Consider the following 14,656-nt stretch of genomic DNA (forward strand, 5'->3'; position numbering starts at 1 on the left):
AACAAGGTATGTATTTCTACTAGTATTATGTTTTATGTAATCCCCATGCCATGCTAGTTAGGAAATAACCTTGAAAATGAAATTTGCATGTATATAGAGAAAAAATAGATTCAAGGTTATTAGGGTTGCATGTACATTTAGGAAGTGTTAGAATGCTCAAAACCCATCAGTGGTATCAGAGCCTAGGATTGTTTTCTGTATACTTGATGCAAAACTGCTTAAAAATCGAAAATTCTGCACTCTGACGACTGGACTCGCCGAGTTCATGGGGAGGACTCGCCGAGTCCATGAACACATTCGTCCTACTCGTCGAGTAGGATCATGCACTCGACGAGTAGGAGCGTGCTGGGCAGTTTTTTTTTCGAGTTTTGTTGCTGGAAATGGATTAAAATCATTATCCCAATCTGTTTTGGACTTGTAAAATCTGTTTTTCAAAAGGATAATGATTATGTTAACCCATTTTACATGACTTTTATCAATTTTCAAGTATTGTATATGTTTATATGATTTCTTGAAATTGCTTGACATGAATTTGTGTTCTTATGAGTTTTAGAAGATCATAGGAATTATGTGTAACCTCCATGTGTGTTTTATTCATGATCTTAATGGCAATGATGGTGTCCATAACTTGTCCTCAAGTTATGGATAACCAAAAGTCACTTCTTTAAATTGTGATTAAAGAACTAAAGAGGTTTCATAAAATGAAGAGTCTTCATTTTATGAACCATTAAAAACTCATAAGTTACAAATTGAAGAGACTTGGAATAGTTTCAAATCTTGCCCTCAAGTTTTGGAATTTGAAAAGTCTTACACTTTAATACTTTAATTCCAAATTGAACCTTAGATTTTTAAAAAGTTTAAAAATCAACACTTATACTATTATTATAATTTTATTATATAGATATGTATAAGAATATGTCATTCTTACCGTTAGTACGCCTCATTCACGAAGCTGGTCTATAAGGGGGGTATAAGGTTGCTGCCTATAAAATGGTGACGTAATGGGTGTCCACTCTCACCCACCGCTTCCTTGATCGGTGGAGGGTCGTTAGCCGAACGGGTAGGATACGACTTTAAATACTCATTAAAAGTATAATGAATTATAAAGTAACTATACATTATAAATTCCCAATCTTAGTTACTTTAGGAAAATGTGAAATTGGTGCTAGCCCATAAAATTACACTTTGTACCTTACCAAGTCGTTAGTGGAGCGTGTGTGGTTAACCGGCACACTAACATGGACTAGTAAGTGTGGCAAAGGGTAACTTGACTTTATTATAGATCGGTGGAGCGTGTGTGGTTAACCGGCACATCGATTAGGTAATACTGTTGAGGGTACCAAGTCAATTGGTATGGTTATTCACACCTTGTTTGTGATCCTCGGCATCCCAGTCACAAACTTGAGAGGGCACAATCGAGATTCAAACATGCCATTGAAAGTTCAATGTATCTCAAAAGATCTAGGAGTTTCAAATCCAATTAAAAACTTAATTATATTTCGTTTTTATGGTGGAAATTGGTAAATCATCATTTACCTACCTTCAACTATTTTATAATTTGGATTACGGCATCCCTCTTCCAGTTATTAATAGGTTGTTCGGTCCTAGCCTTAATATTTCATATTGGGTATTATATTAAGGACTTTAAATCAACTAACTTGAATTTCTCCCATTATAGATGTCTAGTTTAGACAGCTATGGTCTTCCCAAATCTTTAGGAACAAGCTTCCTAATGAAGATGATATCCCAAATGGCAACCAAGGTGAAAGATCAATCCCTTTGTTGTGCATTAGTGGGACTGGAAATCATACTTCACTTCCTCCACCTCCTCCAATAAATCTCCTTATCCCACAAGTTTCAAGACCTGATAAGTTCTAAGTCACTCAATCCCTATTGGCAAACAAAGTCTATATGTGCTTAGGTCTTGGAGATTAAGTCCCATATTGACAAGCCGGGAGAGCCGGGTGTCGAAGTATCGGGGTAGCTGGCTGTTGACTTGGTTCTTCAGTCAGTCCCTGATGACAGATCACGACATGACCCTTAATGATCTTACCTATTTGCTTGATGATGCTGAATCAGCAATGATTTGGAGCATTGGTAAAGCAAAATTTAATTGGAAGATCAACTTCCCAAACTTCCATGGACATTGACAATGGTAACATTGGAGGTCCAGAAAAACTTTTTCTTCCCACTTGAAAGGGATTGGCCATAGTCAACTCGGTTGACCAAATGGTAAAGAGAAAGGCTAAGTCTGTGTACCGTTTCCAAAGAGTCCATATGTTTATGTTGCCAAAGGAAGGGCATTGGTTGTGAAGCTGCCAAATTTACCTAAAAGTCCATAAGGATAGTAAAGTCAAATGTTTGACTCTGCTTTAGGTAAAGTCCATTATCTAACTTTATTAAGTTTCTATTCTGAGATTCTTATTGCATGATGTGACTGGGTCACATATTGATGTTTTAAGAATCAAAGAAGAGTGAAGAAACTTAAAGGAAGTATATGCTGATTCTGATCGTGAAGATGGATTTCGATCGCATGGTTTGGTGATCAGAATTTTGAGTTGTTACTTAAAAGTTATGATATATTTCTTAGGAATAGATAACAACAAGTTTTCCATATGGATTGTAAGGATAAGTTTTCCGCAAAGTTTTAAAAATAAAAGAAAATGGTTTTGATTTTATTTTAAGTATCCTTACAATGGCATTTGTGAAAAAGGTTGTTGCTTATATGTTTCCATTGATAAACAATATGGGTAAATGGATTTGATTCTTTCATTAGTGGTAGTGTCATAATTTACCAAATAAGGAAAGATTCTCATCACCCAAGTTTCAATTGGATAGAAACTTGGAATCATGCAAGTTGTATTGTGTGATGAATGAGAATTTTCATCTTTGGTAAATTAAGACTAATTCCTTGTTCACATTCGCATGTGAGTCAAGCGAAGGACTAAAGGATTGGGTACATTAAGTTGTGCACCAGTCAGGTCCACCACAAAGGTAGATAAGATTATTCGTTATGATTTACTAAAGTTTAGTAAATATGGTTATGCTTACGAGTTTAAGTATAATTCTGAAACATTGGAAAAGTTTCAATGTATGGCAGAATGAATAAGAAGAATCAAATAAGGTAGAAAGATAAAAGTTTCTCCAATCTGAAAGAGATGGGGGAGTACTTGTGTATTTTGTTTTATGATTATCTTAGTGATTATGGAACCATATCACAATTGATCCTCTAAGGACACCTTAGTGTGTTTGTTGCCTGAGGAGAGGAATCGTGAATTGTTGAAATGGTTAAATCAAAAGATAATTCATACTTCGTTCCAAAAACAAATCCTGGATTAATACTCCAAGATTGTAACTTGAGTGACATAGTCTTTAGAAGGTTCATAACACTTGTCAAATGTAGAGTAAGATGTTTCCTATTCTTGTACATTTGAGATTGGTAAGTTGTGATGTTTTGGATAAAACAAAGACCAGCTAAGACCAATAGTGAGAAGTGTTGAACTTGATAAGAATCTGCACTAGCTTTTGAATATTTGTATTGTCAAGAAATGGTTCTTGACAAAGAGAAGTCTTATATGTCAAGAGGACAGTGGGAGTCTAAAAGATTCTGAAATAGTTTCAAAAACTAATCAAGAGTTTTGTTAATCACTATCCCACGACTTGAGGTTTGTAAACTATCGTGTTGACATATTCTTATTTCTGTGTCTATTCCAGTTAAAAGTTGATTATGCTTGTGAGTTCTATGAGTTCTCAATTGTTTGCATAACAACCCGGAGGCAATGGTGGGCATTGTGCTACCAGGTGGCAAGAAATTAAGATTGAACAAGTTCAGTCTATATGAGTTTGGATTTGTCACTAACCTTGTCTTGTGATTATGGTTATGACAAATTCACATGGATAGGAACACATACACCATAAAAATCTAAGTGTCATAAGGTTTCTCTTCGATTCATGAAAATGATGGTAAGGAAACTCTTTCACTAAGTAGATTTTGAGTAGATAGCAATTGTAAGAATGACAAAAGGTCTAAACATTATGATTACGGCATCCCTCTTCATAATTGTTTAGACACACAAGTGAGCTATCTAAGGAAAGGTGTATGGTTTTGATAAAGTCTTATCAAAGAAATTGCGTATCAGAAATCTGAACTTTGGTAGAAAAGTCAATAAAGTGTTGGTTTCTAAAAGTCCAGCTGATCTCTGGATACATGTCAAAGCTAGTGGGAGCATAAGTGTTATGCTAGTAAGATAATAATCATTATGCTAGTGGGAGGATGATGTTAATTATAGAAAACAAAAGTTTCAATTCGCCTTGAAAAAGTTGTTTTGCTATAATTAAGGGAGAGGATTTTGTACTTCACTCCAATTCTACAAGCTTAGATTGAGAATTTAATCTACTTTAGTCAAGAATATATATGAATGTTATGCTGGAATGGTTCAACATAAGGAAATTCTATATATGTTACTTCACTCCAATTCTACAAGCTTAGATTGAGAATTTAATCTACTTTAGTCAAGAATATATATGAATGTTATGCTGGAATGGTTCAACATAAGGAAATTCTATATATGTTGCGTTCTCAAAATTCGATTATGATTACGGCATCCCTCTTCATAGTTCGAATTATGAAAACATGGCAAATAAAAAAAAATTATAGCATAAATCATGTCCCATATGCTTTGGGTATAGGTTTGATTACATGTGCTATAATATTCATCCATTCTAAATTTTCCAAATGCCCAGGGCATTAAGTTGGAAAAAGGAATAGAACTGGAAATGACTAAAATGATTAAGCAAAGTTGTCGAGGACAATCTGAGGTTTACCAAAGATTGGTTGCTCATGGACAATTAGAAGTATAGAGTAAGGACCATATTGACATATTTTGAAAAGAGGCAACTCCTGTTCATAAGTGATGGTCAAAATGGTAATATGGAATTGTCTCCATAGGTGGAAGTTATTCGTTGAATCTGTGTAAGATTAAAGAACTTAATGCTAAGAAGGATGTTCAAAGGAATGTACTTTGAATTTGAGACTTCATTTCCATGGAATTGTTTTCCATTGGAATACTTTGTAATGTCTGTTGCCAAGTCTTTATGACTTCTGTGTATAGTCATTACAAGGGGATCATTGCATATAAGTTTAGAATCTAACAGATTACAGTAAATGGCAAGAGTTTGGTATTCTTGCATTTACAACGAGGATTGGAATTGTGAAATGAGCATCATTGGAATATTGTCAATTGATCTATATGTAAACATAGTATGCATACTTGGAGTATGGCATAATTGTTGTTTGGAAAAACATAGTGTACATGCTTGGAGCATGGGACAACTAATGTTTTAATTCAAGCATAAAGTTGATTAATAGAAACATAAATAATGAGTAATCAATATGGTGCTTAAATAAAAGGTGTTTTTATTTACACTCAAAGTGTTGGGGCCATATAAGATTAGTATTATTCTTGTGTTTCACTTTGCATGTTTTGACTTCCAGAATAATTATGTTATGGTATATATCATATTATTCAAACCATCCACAGTCAGTCATATGTTGGAAGTAGATATGAATCAATACTGTCATGAATTTGGCTTGTATGATTTGTCTAAAGTGCTTTAGACAATGCAATGGTTGCTACAACATTCATGAGTACTCATAAGGGCTGAGTATTGGATTCAACCCACGCTCACTTGCATCACTTCATGGAATTTATCTCGAGTGATCGTGAGACGGTAATATCATATAAATCTTCAAACCTAGAGATATGAGTTGTTGACTATGAGTTGGTTATTCATTGATTGTACGAAAACGCATTGGTAACTCGATGTTATAAAACGTGCCTTTGTGAATAATTCAACAAGTAGTTAGTACAAGCATATCCGTCGAAGTTTATCTGTTCCTTCTAGAAATAGAAGCGATATCTGGGCCCCTCGATGATTTGGTTTTGACTTATGTATCGGGCCCGGTCAGAACCTAATTGATGTGTTCAATTTAGTTCTATGTCGAAACAAATCAGAGATCGAGAAACAAATGATGGACAATAAGTAAGACCATGTTTCATGTGTTTGTCCGGCTGATATCATGAGAACAGAGGATTATATGATCACTTATCTTAAATGGCGTATCATCATCATCTCAGTTCCGAGAGACTTTGAAAGAGCTACGATTGCTAGTCCGATTTTGAAGTCATATTTGCAAATATAGTTATTAGACTTATCCAAGTGGGAGACTGTTGGATATAGTGTCTAAGTCCATAACTTTATTTGATATGTACTTGACCCGACCCGGCATGGTCCATTTGGGTTGCATGGCATTGCAATACTTAGATAGACAAAATGAGAGAAAGTACACTTGTGATTATTAATATATTATAAGTTCTAATATATTAATAATAGTATTATTTAATTAGTATTGATCAAGTATTAATCTAGTATTAATTTGGTGATCAAAGTGGGACTAATTAAATATATAGGGTTGATTATGACAATCATCAATTCTTGTATGGTGGATTAATGATCCATGGTTTATGGGTTTGGTTATAACCATATGGAGCTCCATGGATAGTCCATGGGAGTTACAAACCCATGGGTCATGAGGAATGAAGAGTCATGACAATTAGAGTTTACATTTGTAACTCCTAATTATGACACACTATAAAAGAAACCCTATAGCATGCAAAATGGGCACTAGAGTGTTTCTAGAGAGGGCATAACCGATTTTCAAGTGTAAGAATTATTCTCTCAAGTTATTCCAAGTTTTGTGGTGTTGTGTGAAGCATTTGAGGCACAACATTTGGGGTGCTAGGCTCACAAAGTCTTGAAGGAATCCAAGCAACAACAAGGTATGTATTTCTACTAGTATTATGTTTTATGTAATCCCCATGCCATGCTAGTTAGGAAATAACCTTGAAAACGAAATTTGCATGTATATAGAGAAAAAATAGATTCAAGGTTATTAGGGTTGCATGTACATTTAGGAAGTGTTAGAATGCTCAAAACCCATCAGTGGTATCAGAGCCTAGGATTGTTTTCTGTATACTTGATGCAAAATTGCTTAAAAATCGAAAATTCTGCACTCTGACGACTGGACTCGCCGAGTTCATGGGGAGGACTCGCCGAGTCCATGAACACATTCTTCCTACTCGTCGAGTAGGATCATGCACTCGACGAGTAGGAGCGTGCTGGGCAGTTTTTCCAGATATGAGCTCCGTGCGGTAGCCAACAAACCCTAGAGCATTCCAGATATGAGCTGAGGGTAAGTTAGGGCATGTCAGACTCATACTGAGGGCTCATGAGCATTCCGGATACGAGCTGAGGACCGGGCGGTATGAAAGACTCGTACTGAGGGCTTGATGGTATTTTAGTATGTTGACTAATCTGGTTAGTGAGCAAGCCACACATAAGTTGTGGGCCTCGAGGAAAATCCAAACTTATGCTGAGGAGTCATGGGTAATCCAGTCTTTTAGCTTTGGACCCATTGCATGCTATTATTGTATATGTTATTTGGTTATGTGTCGGTACTTTAGGGGAACTCACTAAGCGTTGGCTTACTAGTTTTGGGTTATGTTTAAGGTACTTTGGATTGACCACGGGAAGGATAAGGAGTGATCGTACACATCCTGTTATTATGATTTATGATTTTGGGAAAAACTGTGATGTCGGAAATGTTTGAAAATTATATTTGTAAACACCTTACGGTTTTGGGTTATATTTAAAAAGTTTTAAATTTATCATGATTTTTATGGTTGTTACAAGTTGGTATCAGAGCCTTCGTTTGAGTGAATTGGAGGAACACTCATGTGAATCCAGTCTCAAACTAAGGAAAAATATTTTTTTAAATAATTTCCAAATTTTTTTCAAAAAAATCCAAGAGGACGCGATGTGTACGATCAGTCGGAGCCAGTAAGTAGACCCCAAATTACCACACAGTTATTTGATCTTGTGATATGTTAGAATAGCATGCTAGTGATAGGCTAGGGATCTTCAGGAATTGCATGATAGCGTTGCATGATTATATGATGCCTGGTAGCCTAAGGTTTTCCCTATATGAAATTGACATCATTACTATTGTTGCTTAGTGTATGCATCATAGTTGTACATAAAAACGATTCTATAGCCTGAGAATATTTGGTTTGGCTTTATTTTCAGCTCTTGTTTGATGAAGGGCTTAGGGTAGAATCAGGTATTCGACTGTCTATAGGATCCGGTGTTATGTATGATTATCATACACGACTGTTGCAGGATTGGTGGAAGTTTCATGGATGCGTTGTGTGGGGTCAGTCAGCTAGCTTCGTAATATTAGCCTTCCTCTAGGGAGTGAGGATTGAGTGTATGTGTATGGTAGTGTGTATTGTTAGGGTTGTTCTGATGATCTTCTGAGACAAATACGAGGAGGTGTGGAAGGTAGTATGTGCTCGTACTACTGAAGCACAGGACCCGTACGCGTAACAGGGAAGTCACAACCCCTAGGGAAGTACGGCAAGGTTCATGAGGGTGCTTTTTGATCTTCTTTTGGGTGCCACAATTATGGCCGATAGGTCCATATCGCGAGGTATTGCCGCCAGCAGGCCCTAACACTCAGCTCCAACATTTTTTACCGTTGCGACCAGGTTGCCCATGTGAAGGCCAACTGTCCCTTGCTTGCTGCTAGTCCGACACAGGCTCCAACGCCGGCTACTCTGAGGATCAAAAATAGGATTCAGGGCAGGGCGGAGCCCCTAAGGGCTCGAGGTCGCACTTTCCAGCTCACAACAGAGGAGGCCAGGTCGGCACCAGATGTCATGACCAGTACGTTCTTAGTGAACTCATGGCATGCTCTTGTGTTATTTGACCCGGGCGTGACTTGGTCCTTTGTATCTCGATCATTCAGTAAGGAGTTTGATATGCCTATTGGGGAGTTAGAGTGTCCGTTGCGAGTTTCCATCGCCAACGCACATGGGGTTTCTGCATTCCCAGTGTATCATTATTGTATATTGGAGATCTTCGGGGTGCCTTATCCAATTGATTTGATCCCTATCCCCATGGAGGATGTATGCGTGATAGTGGAATGGACTAGCTAACCAGATTTGGTGCCATGAATGATTGTGAGGGCCAGTGAGTGGTGGTTCGAACCCCAAGTGGGGGAGAACTAGTTATCTATCGAGAGGGCACTAGGGTTGGTTATGGGTTTTGCTCAGCAGCCAGGGCTCGTCAGTATATTCAGCACGGGTGTGAAGGTTATTTGGCTTATGTGGTTGATACTCGGGTGGGGATCATAATTTTTATTTCAAAAGTTCCAATTATCAAGGAGTTTGCGGATGTGTTCCTAGAGGAGTTACCCAGTGTGACTCCTGAGAAGCAGCTGAGTTCATGATTGATCTTGTTCCAGGTGCGGCTCCAATTGCTAAGACGTCATACCGATTGGAAATGCCTGAGATGCAGGAGTTGTCATCTCAGGTTCAGGAACTGCTAGGTACGTAGTTCTTCAGACCAAGCAGTTCTCCATGGGGAGCATCGATACTGTTCGTCAAGACGAAGGATGGTTCACATCGAATGTTCATGGATTACCAGGAGTTGAACAAGTTAACGGTGAAGAACTGGTATCCCCTTCCATAGATCGATGACCTCTTTGATCAGTTGCAGGGTGCATATGGGCTCTCCAAGATTGATCTAAGGTTTGGGTATCATTAGGTGAGAGTGAGAGAGGAGGCCTTGGAGAATACCACATTCCAGACTCGTTATGGGTATCACGAGTTCGTAGTGATGCCCTTTGGGATCACCAATATGCCTGCTTATTTATGGAACTCATGAATCGGGTATGGAGGCCGATGGTCGGCCAATATGTTATCGTGTTCGTTGATGTTATTTTGGTGTATTCCAAGACCAGAGAGTAGCATGAGGAGCACCTTCGAGAACTTCTGGGGGTTTTGAGGCGGGAATGGCTTTATGCCAAGTTCTCGAAGTGCAAGTTTTTGTTGTGAGAGGTCTAGTTCATGGGGCACCTCATTAACCAGGATGGGATTTTGTTCGATCCGGCCAAGATCGAGGTTGTAATGCAGTGGGAGGTTCTGAAATCTCCCTTAGAGATCAAGAGTTTCTTGGGTTTGGCAGGGTACTATCGGAGATTCACTCAAGACTTCTCCAAGATTGTGGTACCACCCACTCATCTGACGAGGAAGGGGGTGGATTTCCGATGGGGCCCTGAGCAGCAGTCGACGTTTGAGACTCTTTGGCAGAGGTTATGTGAGGCCCCAATATTGACCCTCATAGAGGGAACCGAGGATTTTGTGGTGTTCCGTGATGCATCCATCACTGGTTTGGAGGCGGTACTCATGTAGAGAGGACGATTGATTGCTTATGCTTCGCGGCAGATGAAGTCGCATGAGAGACGATATCTCACGCATGACCTGGAATTGAGCGCAGTGGTGTTTGCCCTCATGATTTGGAGACATTATCAATATGGGGTCCATTCTACTATCTACACAGATCACAAGAGTTTGAGATACATGATGGACCGGCCGAACCTGAACATGAGGCAACGCAGGTGGCTGGACGTGGTCAAGGATTATAACTGTGAGATCCTTTACCATTCGAGTAAAGCGAATGTGGTAGCGGATGCTTTGAGCCACTTGTCGGTTGGGTCTTCCATCAGGGAGATGTGTATGAGGATATCTGTTGATTATCCGCTTTTGGGATAGATCATAGAGGTTCAGGTTGAGGGAGTTAGAAAAGAGAACTGGAAACAGGAAAGGATCAGAGGTGAGATTGACAGATTTGTCACGGATAGTGGAGGGTTATTGACCCGATGTGGTCGGGTCTGGGTCCCAGTTTCAGGTGGAGTCAGAGAGATTGTGTTAGAGCCCTGGAGCCACTAAGATGTATTGGGATTTGACATTTAGTTACTGGTGGTCATGTATGAAGAGGGAGATAGTCTTGTATATCGAGAGATGCTTGACCAGCAGGATGGTTAAGAATGAGCATCAGAGGTTGCATGGCAAGTTGCAGCCTCTGGAGGTTCCCATATGGAAGTGGGAACAGATCACCATGGACTTTATCACCAAGTTGTCGAAGAAGGAAAAGGTTTTTGATGCTATATGGGTCATCGTGGATCGATTGACCAAGAGTGCCCAATTTTTGGCTATCCGGGAGAGCTCTTCGGCCGAAAAGTTGGTTGATGTGTATGTTCGGGAGATCGTTGCTCGTCATGGGGTTTCGGTCTCCATTATTTCGGATTGTGATGTTCGGTTCACTTCTTGTTTCTGGCAGAAGTTCCACGAAGAACTGGGTACGAGGCTACATTTCAGCATCGCATATCATCCGTAGACCGACGGCCAGAGCGAGCAGACTATAAAGACCCTTAAGGATATGTTGTAGGCCTATGTTATCGATTTTGGTGGGAGTTGGGATTTCTATCTACCTCTTGTGGAGTTATCTTACAACAACAGTTATCACTCCAGCATTGGTGCTCCGCCATTGGAGCTTTTGTATGGTCGGAGGTGTCGTACCCCGGTCTTTTGGGGTGAGGTTGGTCACAGGATTATGAGAAGGACCAAAGTAGTCCTTCATACCACGGAGCTGATCCAGCAGATTAGGCAGAGACTGCAGACCGCTCAGAGTCGGCAAAAGAGCTATGCCGACTGACGCCGATTAGAGTTGGAATTTCAGGTCGGCGATATGGTGCTTCTGGAGCTCTCACCTTGGAAGGGTGTGATACGCTTCAGGAAGAGGGGGAAACTGGGTCCCCGGTATATTGGACCTTTTTGGGTGATTGTCAGGGTTGTCAAGGTGGCATACAGGTTGGATCTACCTGAAAAGCTCAGTCAGATTCATAACACTTTCCATGTTTCGCAGTTGTGAAAATGCATATTAGAGGATGAGGCAGTGGTTCCATTGGATGATATTCAGGTGAATGCACACCTAAACTATGTCGAGAGACCAGTGGCTATTCTAGAAAGGAAGATGAAGGTCCTGCGCAACAAGGAGATACATTTGGTAAAGCTACAGTGGCAGCATCAGAGAGGCTCCGAGTGGACCTAGGAGCTGGAGACCGCGATGTATGAGCATTATCCTGAGTTATTCGCCGTAGCCGACTTCGAGGATGAAGTCTAGATCAAGTGAGGAGAGTTGTAACATCCCAATGTGAGGTACTTCTAATTTTAACCCCCTTTAATTCATTTAAATTGCATTTGGTCCCAAAGTTCAAGAAATGTATGCAAAAGGGCCTTAATGGCATTTTCGTAATATAAGCACTCTTATGGCCTCATTTCCTTCACCTCAAGTACCTCCAACCCTCTCATACGTGTTTGCAACCATAATATCCTATTGAGGAGCCATTTCTAAGCTTGTGTGTGTGTTTTGGTGATCTTGAAGAAGAAGGAAGGAAGAGGAAACCACCTTGAAGGAATGAAGCTCTCTAGATCCAGGATCACACCACCTTTTGGCACCATTTTAAAGTATCAAGTTCTGAACTTGGTGTAGTTTCTTGTAGATCTTGTTTTGGGTTAGTTGTAGGTTCTTTTTTTCCCATATGTGGTGTTTCATGAACAAAGCATGTTCTTGACCCATTAAGTTGTCCTTTCAGACCCTTAGGAGGGTCTTGAGTCATAAAAATGGGTTTAAAATGGTTGGTTGTGCTCAATGCATCTTGTAGATTGTCTTAATGGATTAAGAAGTCGAGTTAAACACTTAATGGGAATGCCAAGTCATAAAGTTGGAAACTTTATGACTCTTGAGTGTATTTTAGCCATGGATCTGAAATATGGACGTAAGTGCTTAAGCCATTAAGCACTTAATGAGTTTTAAAGTTCTTGGGAGTATGCCCTGCGTACAAGGTCAGCCACCTCGATTGTGGTCAACATGTGAGGACTCGAGTCTGCCCAACATACCTTCGGTGTAGGCCCCACATACTCATACTGGGTCAATTCAGTTGAGTTGACTCGGTTGGGTTCAATTAATTGACTTAATTGGTTTGACCAGTTTGACTTTGAATTTGACCAAGTATAACCTTAAGGGTAATTTAGGTATTTTAGGATTTTGATTTTGATTGATCATTTAGGTGGATAAGTGACAGTTTGAGCTGAGATTTGGAGTCGGGACTTCATCAGCTACTGTACAGTCTATGAGGTGAGTTTCCTCACTGTATTTGTGGGTTGAAGGTACCATGTTCGGCCCATTAGTTGATATTCACTGATATGCTGAGTGTAGAATAGATGTGCATGATTATGCTAGTTACTGATATGCTAGTCTGGTAGATCTGTAGGACTACCTGTGATTCTGTTTGCATGATCATATATATGTTTATTATCTGGTATAAGTCGACATATTGTGTTGGCTTGAGGTTGTATTATCCGTGCGGTAACAAAAAAACCCTGGAGCATTCCAGATATAAGCTGAGGGCCGGGTAGAACATGCCAGACTCATAATGAGGGCTCATGAGCATTCCAGATACGAGATGAGGAGTGGGTAGTATGCCAAACTCGTAGTGAGAGCTTGATGGTATTTCGGTCTGATGACTGAACTGGTCAGTGAGCAAGCCAGACATAAGTTGTGGGCCCCGAAGGCAAGCGATACTTATGTTGAGGGCTCAGGGGTAATCTAATATTTTGGTTGTAGACCCATTACATGTTGTTATTGTATATGTTCTTTGGTTATGTGTTGGTACATTAGGGTAACTCACTAAGCGTTGGCTTACAATTTTGGGCTATGTTTCAGGTACTTCGGATGATCGCGGGAAGGCGAAGGAGTGACCGTACACATCCTCTTGTTATGATTTATGATTTTGGGAAAAAACTCCGATTTCGGAAATGTTTGAAAACTATTTTTGTAAACACTTTATGGTTTTGGGTTGTATTTAAAACGTTTAAATTTATCATGATTTTTATGGGTGTTACACGCGGGGGCGTACATAACAACTTACGCAGGGCGTAAGTCATTATGTACATGCAGCCACTTTACACCCTACGCAGGGCATAACTTTTAGTTACGCAGGGTGTAGGTGTGCAAAGTTATAACCCTAATTGTGGGGTTATGAGCCCTATTTAAAGGCTCTAGTCTCTTGAGAGCCTCCCCATGCTCAGCCTCCACCATTTCCTTCTCTAACTTCAAAACCCTAGTCTTTGGTGTGATCCTTGAAAGCTTGAAGTGATATTTTGGTGTGTTTTGGTAAAGAAGAAGATCTTGGAAGGTGTGCTTGGAGTCCATAGCTTGTAGATCCAGACTCTACTCTTTTTCAACATCTTCTAGAAGGTATAATATCTAAACCTTGTTGATCATTTTGTTAGATCTAGCTTGTTGTTATTGTATATGAGTTTTTGTCCCTTAATCTTGGATCTAGGGATTTTGAGCAACTCTAGACCTCATGAGGAGTGTCTCTCATCATTTCTGAGCCTTGTAAAGCATAAAAATGGGATCTTGGTCAATACCATTCAGCCATGGTTGATCTATTAAGCTTTTGTATCATGATTACGACTTAGGGTTTGGTTTTTTACTCCTTGTAGCAATGCAGAGGCATAAAGGTTGTGACTTTATCATTTAATACGTCCATGAGGTTGAGATCTGAGGGTTAGATGTTTGGACTGAAGGCATTAAGATCTTAATAAGAAAGTTCGCAAATAACCAGATTACGCAGGGCGTAATCGTTGGCCACGTTTTCCTTCAGAAGACTCTGTGTGGTGCGTAGAGG

This window comes from Lactuca virosa, chromosome 1, assembly GCF_052849685.1.
Source record: "Lactuca virosa cultivar CGN04683 chromosome 1, Lactuca_virosa_CGN04683_v6, whole genome shotgun sequence".
In the NCBI taxonomy this organism is placed as follows: domain Eukaryota; kingdom Viridiplantae; phylum Streptophyta; class Magnoliopsida; order Asterales; family Asteraceae; genus Lactuca; species Lactuca virosa.